The sequence below is a fragment of the Dermacentor silvarum genome, chromosome 11 (genome assembly GCF_013339745.2).
Source record: "Dermacentor silvarum isolate Dsil-2018 chromosome 11, BIME_Dsil_1.4, whole genome shotgun sequence".
Lineage (NCBI taxonomy): Eukaryota > Metazoa > Arthropoda > Arachnida > Ixodida > Ixodidae > Dermacentor > Dermacentor silvarum.
This window is the reverse complement of record NC_051164.1, coordinates 44,610,875-44,629,471: the sequence shown is the minus strand read 5'-3', so window position 1 is coordinate 44,629,471 and position 18,597 is coordinate 44,610,875. Positions and strand designations below refer to the sequence as shown.

At 45.2% G+C, this 18,597-nt stretch overlaps 2 protein-coding genes across 5 annotated transcripts in view; both read right to left on the bottom strand.

Annotated features, from left to right (window-relative positions):
* The window catches only part of LOC119433758 (neprilysin-1-like), a 741,141-nt gene that overhangs the window by 315,428 nt on the left and 407,116 nt on the right, over positions 1 to 18,597 (bottom strand). The gene's annotated exons all lie outside the window — the stretch shown is intronic.
* The window catches only part of LOC125941298 (uncharacterized), a 37,699-nt gene that overhangs the window by 13,557 nt on the left and 5,545 nt on the right, over positions 1 to 18,597 (bottom strand). The gene's annotated exons all lie outside the window — the stretch shown is intronic.

Genomic DNA, 18,597 nt, shown 5'->3' with positions numbered 1-18,597 from the left:
TGCAATCTAGGCAGAACTACTTGCTGCACCTCACTGCAGCTCATTTTGAAGCATTAGCATGTTGTTATTAATGTCTTGAAAGAGTGCTGCATTCACGCAAATGATAGAGGTGTCAGCAAGGAATTTGTTGCCTGGAATGATGGGCATTTCAGTAGTGCCACTGATGTGGTTGCACAGTGACTGTGAAAAAAAAGATTGGCAGCATATGCACGTCAAGGTGATCACAACAGAGAGAATAAACAACGAAATATCCTATATTTGTGCATTTTGCACAGAAAGTAGAGAAGTGCCCAATGTGAATCGACGGTTTTCAGCACACAGCAAGCTTGATGGCTTCTGTAGCCATATTGCAAACCAATTCAATGTGGCTACATGACAAAATATGCCACAGAGTTCACATGCCACAGAAATAATTTGCAGAGCCCTTTTACATGTGGCAGGTTTTACATTCATTGATCAGTGCATCATGAGAATCCGTGAACGTTGCTTTTGCTGCCCATGGTACACAGGTGGCCATTTATTCTTTCATTGTTGGAATGCAGCTATACCTCCAGTTTTTATGATGTCATGATTGAAAGGCATGTACAACTCTTGAAAGTGCTTCTGGAAATGTACTAATTAGAAACACAGCTCCTGACATGCAAGCATGACTCTTTTTTTTTTCTCACTGATAAAGAACGCAGACATTTAGACATAACCTTAGAATAACATTGTAACCTACCTTGTTAAGTGAGATGTGGCTGCAGGGATCACTCACATACAAAACATTGTTGCGATATATCTTTGAATAACCCCAGAAAGCCTAAACCCCTTTTGCTAAAACAAAACAAAAAAAACAAATAATAAAAAGATTAAAAACCACTTAAACTTTGTCACCTAGAAGTACATTTGTATCCTCCCCCCACCTGAAAAAAAGTCTTTATAACTTAGTATTATTAAAATTGACTATCTGAGCTACCTGCAATTTAAGCTATGGTTTCAGTGTGTCGAAGACACTAGCGTGAATTTCGCAAACTTTCCCCACCCTTACATCAGCATTTTGAGCTACCGAACTCTTGTGTGTCAAAAATGCCATGTTGGGCATTGTGAAGATAAACTAATATCTCCAAGTCTAACTCTTGTTCTGTCACTTGTTTTGCTTCTGTCCTCCTGGATTTTATGCTGGTTCTTTTTTTTTCTTTTATTCAACAAAACCTCGCAGCGCCATTGCATTATTGCGAGGGCATAATACAGAATAAAACAATCGACAGAGTTTTGGCTCACAGCCTCAGCCGGTAACAAATTCCACTCCGATATGGTCCTTGGAAAGAAAGAAACTTAAAAGGTTAGTCCTGGGGCATACTCCCGAACCTTGACCACATGGTCTCTTCGGGTGGACAAGTAATATGGAGGACGCAGATATGACGAGGCCTTGATTCCAGTTTGATTATTATATATAGCGTAAAAAAAAGCTTGAGGCGAAGATTTTTGCGGCGTTTCGCTAGAGAGTCCATCCTAGATTTCTTTTTTCATTCCGTTGCACTATCAACCGATTGTACAGCCCCAGGACATACCTTGCAGCACTAGACTGTATGCATTCCAACGCTTTAATTCGTACAGAATGGGATTGCACAGAATGGGATCTGTTCTAAAACAAAGCAGCTCTATTTAAAGCATGCCAATTACAGAATGAATTGAGAATATATTTGAGTCAGTTTTGAGAATATATTAAGCTAGCACAAACAGGGCACTTATCACTGGAAAACACCAGAATGGTGGCGCTTGTTCTCTTGAGACCGAAATGATGCAATCGTGCTGCTGCATGAACTTTGGGAAATGTCACCCTGTTTTCAATGTGCTGCCCTTTTTGGTTGCATCGCTCGCACGCATAATAGCCAGTGTGGCCAACAATACATTTGACGTAGCTCCTTGCAGGAGCATCGCAAACCATGGCTCCAATGCTCACCCGAACATGAGCACCTCCTATGCTTAACCCCTCAGAGGTTAGGTCGGAGACTTCTTGCACATATGGCTCTAGGTAATCCTGCAGACATAGCGTCTTCCCTGCACCACAGTACACACTGACAAGAAATGGCGGTGATGCCTCCACATTTTTATGCGGCACAAAATGGACCAAAAGGCAAGCTGGCTACTTTTGTAAAGAGGGACTCCGTCAATGTTGCCTTGTAGCTTCAGTTCACTTGGAACTACTTGCCCCGGCTGCAACACTTGACGAATTCCTTCTGCAAGGCCAAAGTGCACAAATGAACCATTTTGCTCCACCTGAGCTTTGCGCTCAGTTTTCAAAACTGTCCTAGCATCTTTTGGAAGGTCAGAGATGCCTCTTCGCCGGCAGAAATCGAGGACATCGTTAATGCATGCATGCGTCATATTATGTTTGGAAGCAATTACAGCAAGCTCTTCACTTGCAGACAGTTCGGAAAGTACATGAGAGAGCGTTAGACTACAAGTGAAGGCTATTCCCTCATCTGGCCCAGTGAAGCTGTCTGAAGCGAGAAAGTCATCAGACTCATCACTTGAATCGCTACCTTGGGGACCTCCTTTGTCACTTGAGCTGCTATCAGTCGCTGTGCTCACATGAGGACGTACCCGCACTATCTGATTGGCATTCTACAAAAGGAGCTTCTTGTCTACAGACGTCGTCAACAAAGGCTTCACTTCTCGAACGCTCGTTCAACCGTTTGAACGGAGGCTCACCACCGTCATCCATGGAAATTTAACTTCACGATTGTCTGCTGGTTCCCGGCTTCGGAGGCGAAAGTCGCTCTACACGAGAACTGTCGGCAGAGGTGAAGCTTGCAGCTTTGTCGTTGGACAAGGAAGGCCAACAAGCTGCGCGAGTCCTAGCTCATTCATTATCTTGTTGTATTCCTTTCTTACGACTCGACATTTCCTCCACTTGGAGGGCATGATGAGCGAGAGGGATGAGTCAGATGCCGAAACCGCAATGCTGTAGCCCGTGCCGAAAAACGCAAGACGACGGCGAGGCGAAAGCGTGGACAGCAGCAGTGCAGTGGGGCAGTCAGTCACAGCAAGGAGCAGCCGACCTGCCAACGCATGAGCCGAATTGAATCGAACCATGGAGGAAGAAAATTTTTTCCTGGAGGAAGAAAAATTTCTTCCTCCATGAAGGAAGTTTTTATTGCGATAGCAATTATATGGACACTTCAAGCAGATTTCTGCCGTCGTCGGCGTGAGGTTCCGTATAAAGTCCAAGGGCGATAAAATCTTGCAACCGGGCGCAAGGGCAACTGGCGACGCAATCTTCCACGCGAAAGGAGCAAAGCGGGAAGGAAGCGCGGAAGGGAGGGGGGGGGGGGGAGGCGGCTTCTACTCTGCCAACAAATGCGTTCATGTACTTTGCGCTTGGTTCTTTATTATGTTTGCGCCGGTACGGGCTGCCGGTGTTGTCGCGCGCACCGTATCTTGCAAGCGACCTCCAAACGGCTCTGACCTTTGTATGCTGTGCATTCGGCCGCTCAGTTTTCCGTTGAAGCGATAAACCGCACGAACCTTCGCTCGCTCGCTGCGGCAGCTGCGCTTGCTGCCAGCGTTTTGACAGTGGTTGTCTGCGGTCATCGAGTGTGATCTATTCATGTGTGCTTGTGCGCGCTGACACCACGCTTGTTAATTCAGTTAGTAGTGAATGTGTCCAACTTTATGCAGCCGATAAAGCTACTATCCCTACTCCGAATAGCTCTCTGCTAATTCGCTATCGCCATTGATGCTTCGCCTTTCGGGCGAAACTGCGACATTTTTTTTCCGTTCTTCCATGAAGCGAACGGATTTTTTAAAGGCCCGTTCGATTCGCCTGCACCACTGTGAACCAGTTCGCGCACCGATTCACGAAAAGCGCGGCACACGAAACAAATGCCGAAGTGCTGACCCGGTGCAGGTGTGTGTTTTGTCCGACCAATGTGCACGGCTTGCGTTAAATAGGTCTTGAGCTGCTGGTGTAATCGGCTTCGGAGACGTTAATATACCCGCGCTTGCCTAGACACGGCAGATAGCCGTAAGCTGGGTTTTAACGGCGCTTGTGCATGTGTGCTGTGTCGTCTGCTGCGCTGCTGCTTCGCACCTGTACCACAGTCTATTAGAATATAAGGTATGTGTACATTCTAGGACACTGTACCTGCACGACTGCACAAAGTCGGCACCGACAGTAGAAAGGGCGCAGCAAAATCGCGAACCAGCCCTGCACCTTTCCTGTATATTTTGAAACGAACGGCGGATTTCTCATAGGGTGTTCAAAGGCGCCATTGCTGCACCGCTGAAACGAATGAGCTGTTAATACAGGTGAATAGAACGTGTCAAAGCTACGTTCGATTCACCTACACCACCTGCAAACCGTAGCGAAGCAGCCACTAGTACACTCTACAGCCACGGAAAGCCGGATTGCGGATCGAATTAATACAAACATTAATATACATTTTTTTTCGTTTTTGTCATTCAATGATTCTGGTGCGACCCACGCGACTTGAACGCGCTTCCCGGTATGCTTGTTTTTATTGCGTATCATCCGCCGTAATTAATTAAATAATAATGTACTTTTGCACTGGCGATTCGAGAGGTGACTCAAAAAAAAAAAGAAAAAGAGAGCGTCGGTTCCTCGATTTCCTCTCTCTCCTTTCGTCCCGGAATTTGCGCCATCGCCATCGCCATCGACGACAGCCTTGCCTTGTGCGCAACGTGGTAACCGAGGAGACTGAAGTCAACGTGTGCGTGAGTATGCATTTTTTAATACGAGAGTTTTCTTGTCGTGATTGTACCTTATGTGCATTCTCATCTACGGGTCAACGTCGTGTGCGAGTATTTGCGTAGTTAATGGCGCGTGCCAAATATGCAGCGAGCGCACGTGTGGCTAGGCCGATCGGTCGCGTACTACGTGCGCTCGAGATGAGTTCAATCATGCGCGCATGTTATATACTCCGGAATGGCATTGACTAGACCGCTTTTTTTGATGCACAGAAAGACGCTGGGCGTAGATTTCATGCACGACTTGCGCGATATAGCTACACTATAGATCTTGAATGAGGTCTGTCGGGGATCTATGCTCGTGTTACCCGGCCACAAGCACTTCATCTCCTGCATCGTTTAGGGCAGCGGAGTCTACACGCAACCGTGCCGGCCAGGAAATAAATTAGCCGTTTTCGCGAGAAATTCCGACGTCACTGCTGCGGTGGTGCCAAACAAAGCCATGTGGATTCTATGCGAACATTAAAGCACCTGAAAAATAATCTAAGAGACTTCTTTAGTGCTCGGCGTGGCCTAATGGCTCCCTGTTCGTCCAGTACGAGTGGTGCGTGTTAGTGCCACAATATGAGATCATGTAACACTTCGCTTCAGCCACGTGTTGTTCACAACTTAGCCTAAACTTTCACCGCCTTCCGCTAGCTTTGCTCTCCATGGGAGACGAGCTTAATTGTACCTCGTGCAAAAGGATACATGCTCTAATGAAACCGCCGATTTCGCATGCTTGCACAGAAAGCTCCAGCCTTATGCAGTGGATCGACCACATGAATCAAACGGCGCATGTAAATAGCGGAGCGCTTGTGGCACACGTGGATCTTTAGCAAAACCTCTAAAACAGATTCGGTGCATAGAAAAAAACTTCTCAATTGCAGCGTGCCCCGTACTAGACGCGGAGACGGCGCAGAATGGCTCCTTATACGCGCGGCGATTCTGATGTCATGCCAGCTTCCTTAGGCAGAAATTATGAGATAATGTGCAGCAGTCAACACGCTTCTCGGCAAGTCATGAGGTGGTTTACGTCAGTAGTAATAGTTCTGCACCTAACTTTTGCACCAATTGCTTATTCGTGACAGTCGCGTTTCCACACAGACGATTTTTGTTCTTCGTGAGACTGAAATTTCATTACATATACAAAATTCATGGGTGTTAAGTTTCGTTAAGTAGCTGGTCAGGGAGGTTTGCCGCATGTTGCCTGCTCCTGGAACATGTGGCAAACCTCCCTGACCAGCTGCTTTCTACAGCTGCCAGCAGGCAGCGACACAAGTTTATGCTAGTGCTCTCGTTGCAGCAGGTCACATCCCCACAAGTGAAGGCAGATTCTCACTTTTTTTTCTAAAAGCACCAGGCAATTAACTGTGGTAAGTGTCATACTCAACGAAGGCGACCCCAAAATGTGATCGTTCTGCAAAATTTGAGCAAGAACAGTGCAGTGATGAGTGCAAAACCTTTTTTCGAACAGGTGCAGCGAAATTATTCAGCACCCTGTAGAAGTTTGACGTACATATCACGGCTAACCTTATGCTCGGCTGTCTTAACTGACTGTTGAACTTGTACCTTGAACTCGTATATACCAAGTAAATCAAAAGAGTAGTATTGTCATCTCATTCAAACAGTTTAAGTTCAAGATTATGAGTTTATGAGGGCAGTAACTGCAATGTATTGTTGCAGCCCTTTCACTGTCTCATGGCTGTATTAAGTGCTCATATGCTAAATGTACCAATTACTGTACCACGCTTTCCTTTTGTTTTGACCTAATATTGTGTCGCATTAATACGGTTCTTTCTTCTCGTATTATTGCAACAGCTAACATTGGATAAGTAGGAATGACATTGTGTTGTACCTAATCCTTGTACCTGTGACCACTACCCTCTGTAACAAAAAAACCCTGATGGTATAGTGTCCCAGCTGTTATGTAACAAGCTTTAAAAATACACAGATAATTTTACACAAATAAAACCAAGTGCATGTTATTCAGAGTCCAGTTGAGAAATGGCCAGTAATTTATTAGCCCTTGGCACCTAATTAGTTATAGCTAACGCTTTTAATTTAGTCATCTATCTGTTAGGGTGTTGATCAGGAAGTTGTATGATATATTAGAGTGACATGCTTCTAGCAAGGTCCACATCATGTTTTTTTTTCTCGTGGAGAGAAGCCTGCAAGTATGAAAACTGCCATGCGTCAATGCACTCATGTGCAAAAGGTTGCTGTGCCATCCAACAGTCTCAGCGGGGAAAGTTAACTGTCCTTTCTGGGGTTTTACGTGCCAAAACCAGTTCCGAGGAGCTGTTGGGGAGCTGTTGGTGCATTGTGTAAAGAATATTTATGTTATTGTCAATGACAGGGCCAGCTTGCTTACCCACTAAGACAGTTTCAGGGCCCTGCAATTCCATGCACATGATCTTTTTCAAGTTTCATGGGGTGGGGGGGTTCATTGCCGGAAAAAATAAGCACACAATGTGTTCCTCACTGGAAACGGTTTGTTTTGGTGTCACTTATGATGCTCATTCCCAAATTAACATCTTGACAATTAGAACAAATAAAAAGTTGGCTCATTGCTTTGCTACTTGGATGACGTGCATCATGAATACTAGCACTTTTTCAACCAAACTCCAAAGAACATGCACTTTGTTTTGTTTGTGTAGACTGAACAGTAATTTACTGATGCAGAAGTACTTTTCTCTTTAGTGTCCCTTTAAGACCACGGTGGTCAGGACCAACACAGTTCGTTTGCCTCCCCCCCCCCTTTTTCTTTAAATTAAAGTTTGTGTATGATGCACTCTGGTATAGCTGTTGAAAATGTTGCAATTATTGTTGACAAGCACCATTGTTGCACATACAGGAAAGTAATCAAGCCTTCGCTGTTTATTATTATGCATAATTTTTCCCCGCCTAGCTTGCAATGCCTACATCTGTAAAATTAGCAATAGCTTGAATATTAACAGCACTCTTGTCATTTTATGGCTGATATCTTGCAGGTGTAAACCTGCCTTAGAAGGTTGCATAGTTTGTTAAACATCTAACTTTAAAAACTGTGCATCAAGAGGCTTGCACCTTTTGGCCAGTTTGAATGTTGCCATCCCAAGTTATACCAAATGCAATCTGCATTTTTGCATTGAAAGGGGTTTGTAATAATAAATGATTCATTGTTTATTGAGATTTGCAGGTGCTTGACTGTCTCCGATATGTCATAACATTGACTGTTGGTGGCGGTGGGTGCAACTGAAAACTTGCAAAGAATATAAAAACAATGACAAACTAATTCTTTAGTGTCATTCTACAGTTCCTGAGTTATGTTAACTTGTACCACTGATACTTTGACGTCATCAAAGCTGTGCCAGCTTGTTCACAATGTCTGCGCAGTTTGCTTTGGGCATTCACAGAGGTCACAAATATCTTATTCGTGACATTTGTCCGTTGAATGTAGCCTGCACAGCTTAACAGGTTGCTTGTCGTTCTAGTGTCTATTATAATCTGTTTTGAATATTTTTACTTTGTTCAAAGGCACTTATGACAAGGCAAAGAGGAGGGCCAAGAAGGCGGAATGCGAGTTGGCTGTGGACACCACGGAGCTGTCGGGTAATTGCTAGTGTTTTTTTGTTTTTTTTATGCTCATGCTTATGTGAAAGGGGAAGGCAAACTTGGAGCAGGGTTACATTTACAGAGCAGTCGCTCTGCCAACTGGGCTGACCAGGAAGCTAGAGGTGACAGCTTCAGGCTAAAGTGGCAAGTCGAAGTGCATGCAACAAACGTTTTTTTCTGGAAAAGCTGCCGGTTTGAGGGGTTGAGTCTTATAAAAGATGCGACTTATAGACCAGAAAATATGGTACTCCCCATTAGGACACAATAGAATGGTTCCACCTCTCCTTCTATTGCTGGAGGTACCCTTGAAAGTCTTTAAATACCTATGAATTTTTGTCACCGAGACCTGTACAAATCCTGATACTTTGCATTTACCAGAGTGCTCTGAAACAACCAAATATGCCATAAATCTACCGCTTCTGCTGTGAAGTAAATATTTTTGTGTTTCAGCGATGCTGCTGCGGGTGCAGCTGAGGCATGAAGTACGGGTCGTGTCTGAGAGGCTGGATGAAACTGAGCCTCTTAACAAGACCCGTGCAGTGTCTCAGCCTGCCTTGTCGACGGTGCCTCCAGTTCTTCCTCGGCTACCTGCCGACAATATTAAAGGATTAGAGGCAGCCGTGCGGGATGAGGCTGTGGCTGCCACCTTGGTTTGTACTGCCCTTTTATTTGTAATTATGAGGCTATGTAACATGTGGAAGTTCTGTGCTGTTTCATGAAACATGGTGTGGGTTCTATGTGAAGGAACTTTGCATCGCACACACTAAAGAGTTCATGGAAATAATTTGTTCCCTGCTGTATAGTTTCTAATGACATATTTGGACTGGACCTTAGTTTCTTTAACATGCATCTAAGCGTACACTAGTGTTCTTGCAATGAGACCTCATCGAAATGTGACCCTGACTGCCAGAATCAAATCTTTCACCTCGAGCTCAGCACCGCAACGCCATAGGCACTGAGCTACCATAGTGGCTTGCTGAATCGGTGATTTCCAACAGCTCTCCGTAGAGATACATTCATGAAGCAGGAGTAAATCGTTAAGTTAATAAAAATCTATTGCTGATATAAAATGCAAACTGTGGCAGCTTTCTATAGAAGGACACAATGTAGAGCACTTGTGAATAAATTCTTTTTGTTAGACGAGTTGGCACATCGTGAATGATAAATAGCAGTGCAAACAAGTGGGACACAGTACAGGAAAAGGGGTGCAATGATGTTCTGTATATACTGTATTTACCTCATTTTAATCTACAGTTTTGTTTTCTAAATAATAGAGTTTGAAAATTGCATTGCAGTCGGATATGTAATGAAAACCACATTTGCAGCAAGTCTAGTGTACCTGTTGTCGAATTGCCTGATTGCACTAAATTTTTTTTCTTGTGCTACAAGCCCATGAAACAAACTCCTAAACTATCCAGTTTCATGCAATGGTTCAAAGCATTTTCTAGAGCACTAGCAATTACTTTAAGAATGTAAACCCACATACCCTGTGGCCCCTGTTACTTTTTATTCCACTACTCTGATTTTTCTGTGCTTTGTTTTATCTACCACTATTCTACATTATGTAAGAGAATTTATGCCCTTCATATTGAATAAGTGAAATACCCTATTTACTTATGTAATGGACACGCTCGCATAATGAACGCACCCCCAACTTTCGTCGTCAAAATTTCAAATTTTTTTTCTCCCGCGAAATAAACACACCCTGAACTTGCTGCCTTGAAGTAGGAGAGACACAGTACGATGCGGCGTCCGATATGGCATTCAGTGGGTACGATTGTATCAGACGCTGAATTGTACGTGTGTCTCCTACTTTTATAGCGGTAGCATCATATGGACACTCCAGGTGCATTTTTGAAGTCGGCGCCAATGATCGCGGCTTTATCCCGCGTTGGAGGGAAGAAAGCGGGTAGGAAACGCGCCGTATTTCGTCGTGTGCATGGCGCCGTTGGGAGGGGAGGGAGGCGGCACAGCAACTGCACATTGCACGGCCGGGCGTGCCCTATCTTGAAAACGATCTGCGTCGGAGGCTGAGTCTAGGTGCGACGGCAGCTTATACTTTTGAGCGTACTCCGTTATCGCCGCTCAGTTTGCGTTGAAGTGATACATGGCATGAAGGTCACTTCGCTCGCTGTTGCTGCAGCGCTTCCTCACACCAGCATTTCGACTGTGAGTGTCCGCGGTCATCGAGTGTGATTGGTTCATGTTTGCCTGTGCGCGCTGACACCATGCTGGTTAAATTACTTTGGAAGTTTATACGGGCGATAGAACTACTATCCTTACTTTGTATAGCTCTCTGCGCATTTGCTATCGCAATCGATGGTTGCGGCTTTCTTTAGAGGTGGCCGCGGAAAAACAAATCATTCAAAATTTTACCCTGCATAATAAACGCACCCCCCCCCCAACTTGCGCATATTTTCAAAGGAAAAAAAGTGCGTTCATTATGCGAGTAAATACGGTATTGTAATGGGGGTGCCCCATTTTCCATGCCGTAATGACAAGGGTTGGGAAAGTTGGTCAAATTGCGAACAGCTCGAACCATTGCATTGAACATTCATGGCAAAAACAGATGCTGGCCATAGAGAGAACATGGCCCCCGTGAAGGGGAAATAGCATTGTTTAATGTTTTTTCACCTTGGTTGCCATCCGTTTTGTTTTTTGACAGGCTTTTTCCCACCCAGTTTAAACCCACAATGAATGTAATGCAGACCAAAATAGTGTTGTTGAAGGGGTTATATGTTCTGCCTTCCCCATGAAGCCTTGTTCACTGACATAGTCGTTGGCCATATGCCTGTTGTAGCTAAATGAAATCAATAATAGTCAGTGAACAAGGCTTCTGTGTAGAAGCCAAAACATCCTTTCGACAAGCAAGTCGAAGCAAGTGTCAAACCTTCCGATGTCTTACGTGGTTGCCTTCTGTGCCATGATGTTATGAGAGGGAGAAAGCTAAACGAAACCTGGCTGTAGAAAAACTAGTATAAATGAGGTATTTAGTGCACTCTGGGGTTTGCTAGTATATTTCTGGGGTTTTAGAGTCCGGAACCTTCACGTAAAGGGACAGACAACTGCTCGGAACATGAATTGAGAAAACCGCTTGTGCAAAAATGACCTATCCTACTGGTTAAAATAAGCCATGTTTTTCTCATTAAATGGGGATTTATATTTTTAATTCTTCACTAAAGGTTGCGAAAAATGACCCTTGGGGCGCCACATGGCAAAAACATGAAGATGCATAAGTGGCCTGAAGAGGAGGGCAAACTGGAACAACTTGGTATTGATTCATGGTAAATAAGGAACAGCGCACTGAAAACGTAGACGAAGGGAGACTTGACACACCACAAGTGCTGACTTTCAACTGGAAAACTTATTGAATGAACGAGTTTATGAACACTTGAGCTGTGCATGCACTTGCAAGGCAGTGAACAATTCATGACATGCACTCGTGGTTAGATCAGGTGATACTAAACAAGAATGAATTAAAAAAAAACATCACACTGCTCGGCTGTCAACGATTTGCGGGGTCTAAAAAGGAAATTTCTCTTTCTTGGAAGACTATTGTAGGCTGACTAATGCAACCTAGGTCCTGCTTTCTGTATTCTATAGGCCTCGCAAATTTCATGAGTCAATTGGTCTGTGTGGCGAAAAAGATTCTCGGTCTGAGAGAATTCTGCAGTGCACCCGAATTGCCAAATGCGAGGCGCAAACAGTGCATTTTGGTGCTCCCTGAGGCGCACGTTTACACACCGCCCTGATTGTCCCACGTACACTCGGCCACAGGTGAGGGGGTTGCTGTGCACGATTGCAGTGGCGCAAGGCACACGCATATTAGTGTGCCTTACAGGGCAGACTTTTTTTTGCATTTGCACCTTTCTCTACACATTTTGTAACTGCTGTGCAGATGCTACCCACTTTCTGGCTGAAAAAAAAATCTATGCCATGCCACGATCCCCTCCGCCCCCCCCCCCTTTTTTTGTTTCAACCTGTGCGAACGCTAGTGTCCATAGCATGCTTCAATTCTTGCACGAACTTTCCACAAGACAGCATGCTATTGGCGTCTTAAGGAAAGCTTGTGCGAAGAGTAAAGTTTGGAGAGTAAAGATGCGGCACCAAGAAGCAAGCCGTTAGCCATACATCCACTAGCGTTCGCACAGGTTGAAGGGGGGGGGGGGGGGATCGTGGCATGGCATAGATTTGTTTTGTTCTTTTCAGCCAGAAAGAAAGTAGGTAGCGTCTGCCCTGTAAGGCACACTAACATGTGTGTTTGCCTTGCGCCACTGCAATCGTGTACAGCATCCCCCTCACCTGTGGCCGAGTGTACGTGGGACAATCGGGGCAGTGTGTAAACGTGGGCCTCAGGGAGCACCAAAATGCACTGTTTGCGCCTTGCATTTCGCAATGCATTGCCATGACTGAGGGTGCACTGCAGAATTCTGTCGGACCAAGATTCTTTTTCGCCTCACAGACCAATTGACGCATGAAATTTGCGAGGCCTATAGAATACAGAAAGCAGGACCAGGTTGCATTAGTCAGCCTGCAATAGTCTTCTTAGAAGAAATTTCCTTTTTAGACCACGCAAATCGTTGACAGCGGAGCAGCGCGATGGTTTTTATTTTTGTTAATTCATTATTGTTTAGTATCACCTGATCTAACCACGAGTGCATGTCATAAATTGTTCACTGCCTTCCAGGTGTATGTGCAGTTCAACTGTTCATGAACTCGTTCATTCAATAAACTTACCAGTTGAAAGTCCGCACTTGGGGTGTGTCTACGTCTCCCTACGCTTTCAGGACACTGTTCCTTATTTACCATGAATAAGAGGCCTATCACATGGCTTTCTATTATTGTATGGGTTTCATGGTATTCTTATTAGTATTGAAATGCAGTCCACATTTTTCTGTTATTTTTTTTACCTTACAATATGCTGATAAGCCTTCGTTCGTAGTGAAAGTGGCACTGCCTTTGTTTTTGATGAGTTGGCTTGGTAAGTCTATCGACAGAATAATGATAACGGGGGCCAGGCAGCCATGATGTAGGTGTGTATTTGGGGGAAAAACGCTGTACAAATGTAAGAAGGTCTGTACGACAATGCAAACTTATTGTACCAGCTTTATATCTTCAAAAGTGGTTGAAAAGGCCAAAATGTAGGCAGTTAACTGCAGTTGCACTCACTCCTGTGAAGCAGAATGATAGGCTGCTTTCACAATTTGCGAAGCTGCAGGTGCAAACATTGCTGAGGGTTAACTTTTGGTTACCACAAAACTACGTCTTTAAAAACTGGTTGTCAGTCGCTTTAACGCAAAATGTGAAGGTCTGAAAATATCATGTCGGTATGCCTTTAAGCTGTTTTGTGCCACACGAATGTAGATCTGGCTTTCCTGCACTCTAATGTCACATCCCCTAATTATGCATTGGGAATTTGCATGGGAGTAGAGTTGGTGCGCTTACAAATGATAGTGAAAGCTTGGAGAGGTAGTTACTATGAAACATAGTTACTGTGCTAAGGGTTATGAAACACAAGCATGAAATGCACAGAACAGACAAGACCTGATGCACTTCGTGTTTGTGTTTATTCCAGTAACGCTAAGGTGTTGTAGAGCACATTTACAATTAAAGGGCATTTCGTCACAAACCTCTTCCAGCAAAAATGTTTTGCTTTGCACTCAGCTAAAAATTCACTTCACTTGGCAATAAATTATATTCTGGTAGTATTGGGTAGATTTTTCAACTTGAAAACATTGCCGCATACAATGCTCATTTTCACATCTCTGGCAATTTTTGTCTTTTGCAGCGCAAGCACCTCCTGCAAATAGGAGGGAAGTCACTGCGCGAGGTGGCATCGTATGCCATGAAGGCTGTAATGGCGCACCCCGTCCAAGTGCTTTACAGCCTTCATAGCAGGAAGGGGAAGAGGGCATTCATCAATTTGAAGTTATGCCGGATAGTCACAGGTAAAGCTTCCTCAGTCATCCTTTTGCATTGTTGAAGTATTGTGTGTACAGCCGAACTCCTCTACAGCGAAATGGCTTGCATAACAAGAGGTTGTCCTTGCCAAAATCGTGTCTTTCATATAAATTGTCAACTTCTACAACGAAGAAATTTGGGCGTCCCTGTTGGCTGATTTCATTTTTTACAATGAAAGCCACATACTCAGTCACCACTGCCCTTGCAGAAATTGCGAAAGTGTGCTCTGCACTAGCACCAATGGCAGCTTAGGTGAATTGCTTGACGAGCATGCCGATGAATTGCATCACACCAGGCAGCTTACACGTTTAGAATCAGCGGGTGAGACAGTTGAATATGTCTCGGTTAGTAAAGACATGGTGTGATCATCACTGATGACGTTAACGCTATGTTAGGGTGAAAAAACAAGAATGTCAACGAAGGCAACAGGGATGAAGATCCTGTAAATGGATCAAGAATTTTCATGGCGGGGAAGGCGATAGCATTTAATTATCCGCAGCATTACTTTGCGTATCCTGCATTTCGCCGCTGAGCATGCTGTGAACCTCGGATTCAATAAGGTTGGCTGCGGTTGCAAATTCTGTCAGATAAACTGTGTGCTAAAGACTTAGCAACTTATTTCACTAAGTCTCTTGAAGGTTTTCTTTTGTTGAATGTGTTTGCCTGCTCTATTGTGGGTGATCTTTACGGTGCATGCTGTATGTACTAATTGTGGTCTTTGCACGTTTGTGTGCAGATGTCATCTGTGCGAAAGGGGGGGGGGGCGACCTGACACAAGCACAGGACTTCATTAAGTGGTTGCCAGGGTCTGTGGACAGCGGTGGTGGCAGGAAGAGGCGTTTCACAGAAACGTTTGCAGCAGAGCAGCCCGATGATCCCTCCCTTCAGGGCAGGAATCATTGCCTGCCCACTGCTGCCCTCTCCCTGCCCCACCCTTGCCCTCAGGTCCCTGGCAAGTCCACCGTCGGCCCCTCCTGTCTGGCTGCTGCTGCCCCTGCTCCTTCCCCTGCTGCAGCCCCTGCCGCCCCTGCCCCTCCTCCTGCTGCTGCCCCTGGAGCTGAACACCCCTACTGATGCCTGCATCAGTTCAAGAATTGTATTGTAAATAGTAAAATAGTACTGTAAATAGTATACTAAATAAATTATATTTTCGTTTACGCTTTGCGTGTGTCTGCAGGAAGTTTCCTTCCCGCACTTATTTCCATCACATTTTCTTCGCTACTAATTGTATAGGCAGTAAGCTAGCATACAAGCAACAGAATGGCTAAGTACAGGCTATGCTTGAAACACACTGGATGCAAAATGGCTGAGCACCGGATATTCTTGAAACTCATTGGATACAAAATGGCTAAGCACTGGGTATTCTTGAAACACGTTGGATACAGAATGGCTGAGCACTGGGTATTCTTGAAACATGTTGGATACAGAATGGCTGAGCACTGGGTATTCTTGGAACACGTTGGATACAGAATGGCTGAGCACTGGATGTTCTTGAAACATGTTGGATACAGAATGGCTGAGCACTGGACGTTCTTGAAAGACTGGATACAGGATGGCTGTGCACTGGCTCTATGCTTGAACTACATTGGATTCTACAATGGCAAACTGTACGGCCAATCTTGGCTCGAACAGTGGGTGAACCTTGGATCGGGTTGCACTTTGCCATGATGCCAGGATTGGGCCAAAGTTCGTACCAATTTCTGCGAGCATTTGACCATGCTTGGCCCAGTGCTGTCGTGCTGCCTGGGTAGGCTTGCTAGGCTTTCTGTACTTGTGCGCATTGGGAGCCCTAGGACTCTCCTAATACTCTTCCTGATGAGCGTGTTCAGCTTGTTCATTTCTAACAATGACATAAACACGAAATGAATAACTATGCGCAATATTTATGACCGAAACTAGACGTGTGGCTTTACATGAAAATATACGACCCATTTGTAAATGTACTGCACTCTCAGTCAGGAGCATCCATACGTTACTTAGGATGTTATCAAATGAGCTGTTGTCTTATTGTATAGTATGAAAAAACGTTTCTTGAACAATTTACTTTACCAGCCTCATGCTTGTCAGCTCACCTGTTAGCCTCCGGCATATAAGCACAGGGGTTTTGTGCTTGAAATGCGTTTTCTGGCCGGTAATGTGGTGCATCTTTCTCTTCAATTGTTGTGCCAATACAATCCGAATTTGCACACGTTTGTTCTTTGTTTGATTTTCCATTGTATAGTATATGATTTTTAAGAAATGTTGCGAATTAAAAATAAAGAAAATTGCTTACTGCATTAGCAATCAAAATTTATAGAACATGTTTACGTATTGCAAGATGCGTTGTCAAGTTCATTAACATCTTTGTAATCGGATTTGATGTGTGTACCAGTATGTTTCTCGACATTTTACTCAGTTTGTCTGGTGACTGTTTGATCAATAAAAATTTTATCTTTTAAGAAAAAGATGTTTAATTCCAGTGACTCGGCTACTAAAGATCAAATCCAATTCACCAAGCATAAGTGCAGGGGCTGCTTATGAAGGAATCAACTATCACCGACATGTAAGCGTTGTAATGGCCTCTAAAGGCTTATTCACACTAGGCCGACACGACACCGATTTTGGTCTGCCGACTGTTGACGACAGCGTTTTCCTTCCTTTAAACCATTGGCCCAAGCGTTTTCTGTCCTGTAAACTGCTGTCGCCAACAGTCAGCCAACCAAAATCGGTGTCGTGTCGGCCTAGTGTGAATGAGCCTTAACGGGACCATGGTACTACATCGCGAGTGCTTTCACATCATTGGGAGCAGTACCAGCACTTTGTTCTGAAGGAGTAAAATGGCTATGTTAGGAGGAGTAGAAGCACCAAAACATCTTGGTCCCCTCCAACCCCACCCGCCCCCTTTCAACGGCTTTACCGCGGGTAAAGCGCGTCCAGCATCGGTCACCCCAGGCGACCAGCAACGCCGCAGCCACCCCACCCCTTCGCCTTTCCCGTCTGTCAAAAACAGGTGCCCTGTCAAGTGTCTCCCCAACTTCCGCTATCTCCCCCTCGTTCTTTTTTACGATAGAACTTTTAAAAGCTGCACACCGCCACCTCCGAAGAATACCCCCTGATAAAGGAGCCGAATGGGCTCCGAAACGTCGGGCTAATAAATTCCCTTATTTGGTTGGAGTCACTCTCTAAGTCTTAATCAATTTTCTGTCTTAAGACACGCGAGAGAAATAATTTTATTGAGGAAAAATATGGTTAAGGGGGCTGGAGGGTGTGTCCTTAGTCCAGGACCCCAGTGGCCACCGCCACGCGCCGTGCCTGGTCGAGGAGGCTCAATTGAGTCTCCAGGTCACTCCGGGCGAGCATATAGCTGCCCAAGGTTCCCTAAAGGAATTTTGTGCTAAACGGGGTGAATTTGAATTTTGGGGTCGTGATTGGCATTCCCATGTCACATGGGGCAAGGATGGCCTGCCCCCACACCTGGGGCATTGAATGGCATATCTGGTTGGCCAGATGGCATGCCATCGCCCCAGATGTGGGTAGGTGTTTGTCTGGACTTTTCTGTATAGCCCAACCTCCTCCACTGTTAATTGCGGGTTTGGCGCGGCGAGTTCTTGGCGAGAACGACGTTGCTGTTCTAAGACATCGCATGCTAGTCTTTGATTGTTGTTTCCGATTGGGCAGTCATTCCTTGCTCGGATTCAAGTTTCGCGAGCAATAGCGTCTGCCCCTGTGTGACCAGTGACACCAACATGCCCGGACACCATACAATGTGATGTTCTTGTCTTAGTCGATCGCCGAAGATGTTAAGGGCGATCCCAGGGATTATTAGGTGGAGGAAGAGTCGGCAGGCCGCCTGGGAGTCCGTGAGGACGTAGGCGGGCCTGTCTTCTCCCTCCCGTGTCTTTATCGCCAGGGCCACTGCCGCCGCCTACGCTGTGCGGGTGCAGGCTGTGCGGACTGAAGCTGTTGTTATGGTCCTTGGAATACCGGAGGCTCCCGAAGCAGCCACGATAACGTGTCGCCTAATGTTCTGTGCTGCGTCTGTGTATATTGCGTCAGGGTTATTGCCGAATCATTTTTCTCATTGTTTGGCTCGGGCTTTACGCCTGCCTGCATGACATTTTGGGTTCATTTTTTGGGGGATGGGGGAAATATTTAGTTTTTCTCGCATCTCCCTCGATATGTCCTCTAGTTCGCTGCTGCGGTAGTGTGGGTTGATCGGGTATCCCAGCTCTTCTAGGACCCTCCTGCCCACCTGGGACATATTAAGGCGTTTTCGTTGTCTGACCACTATCATTGCTTTGAGTTCTTCAAAGGTGTTGTACTCCA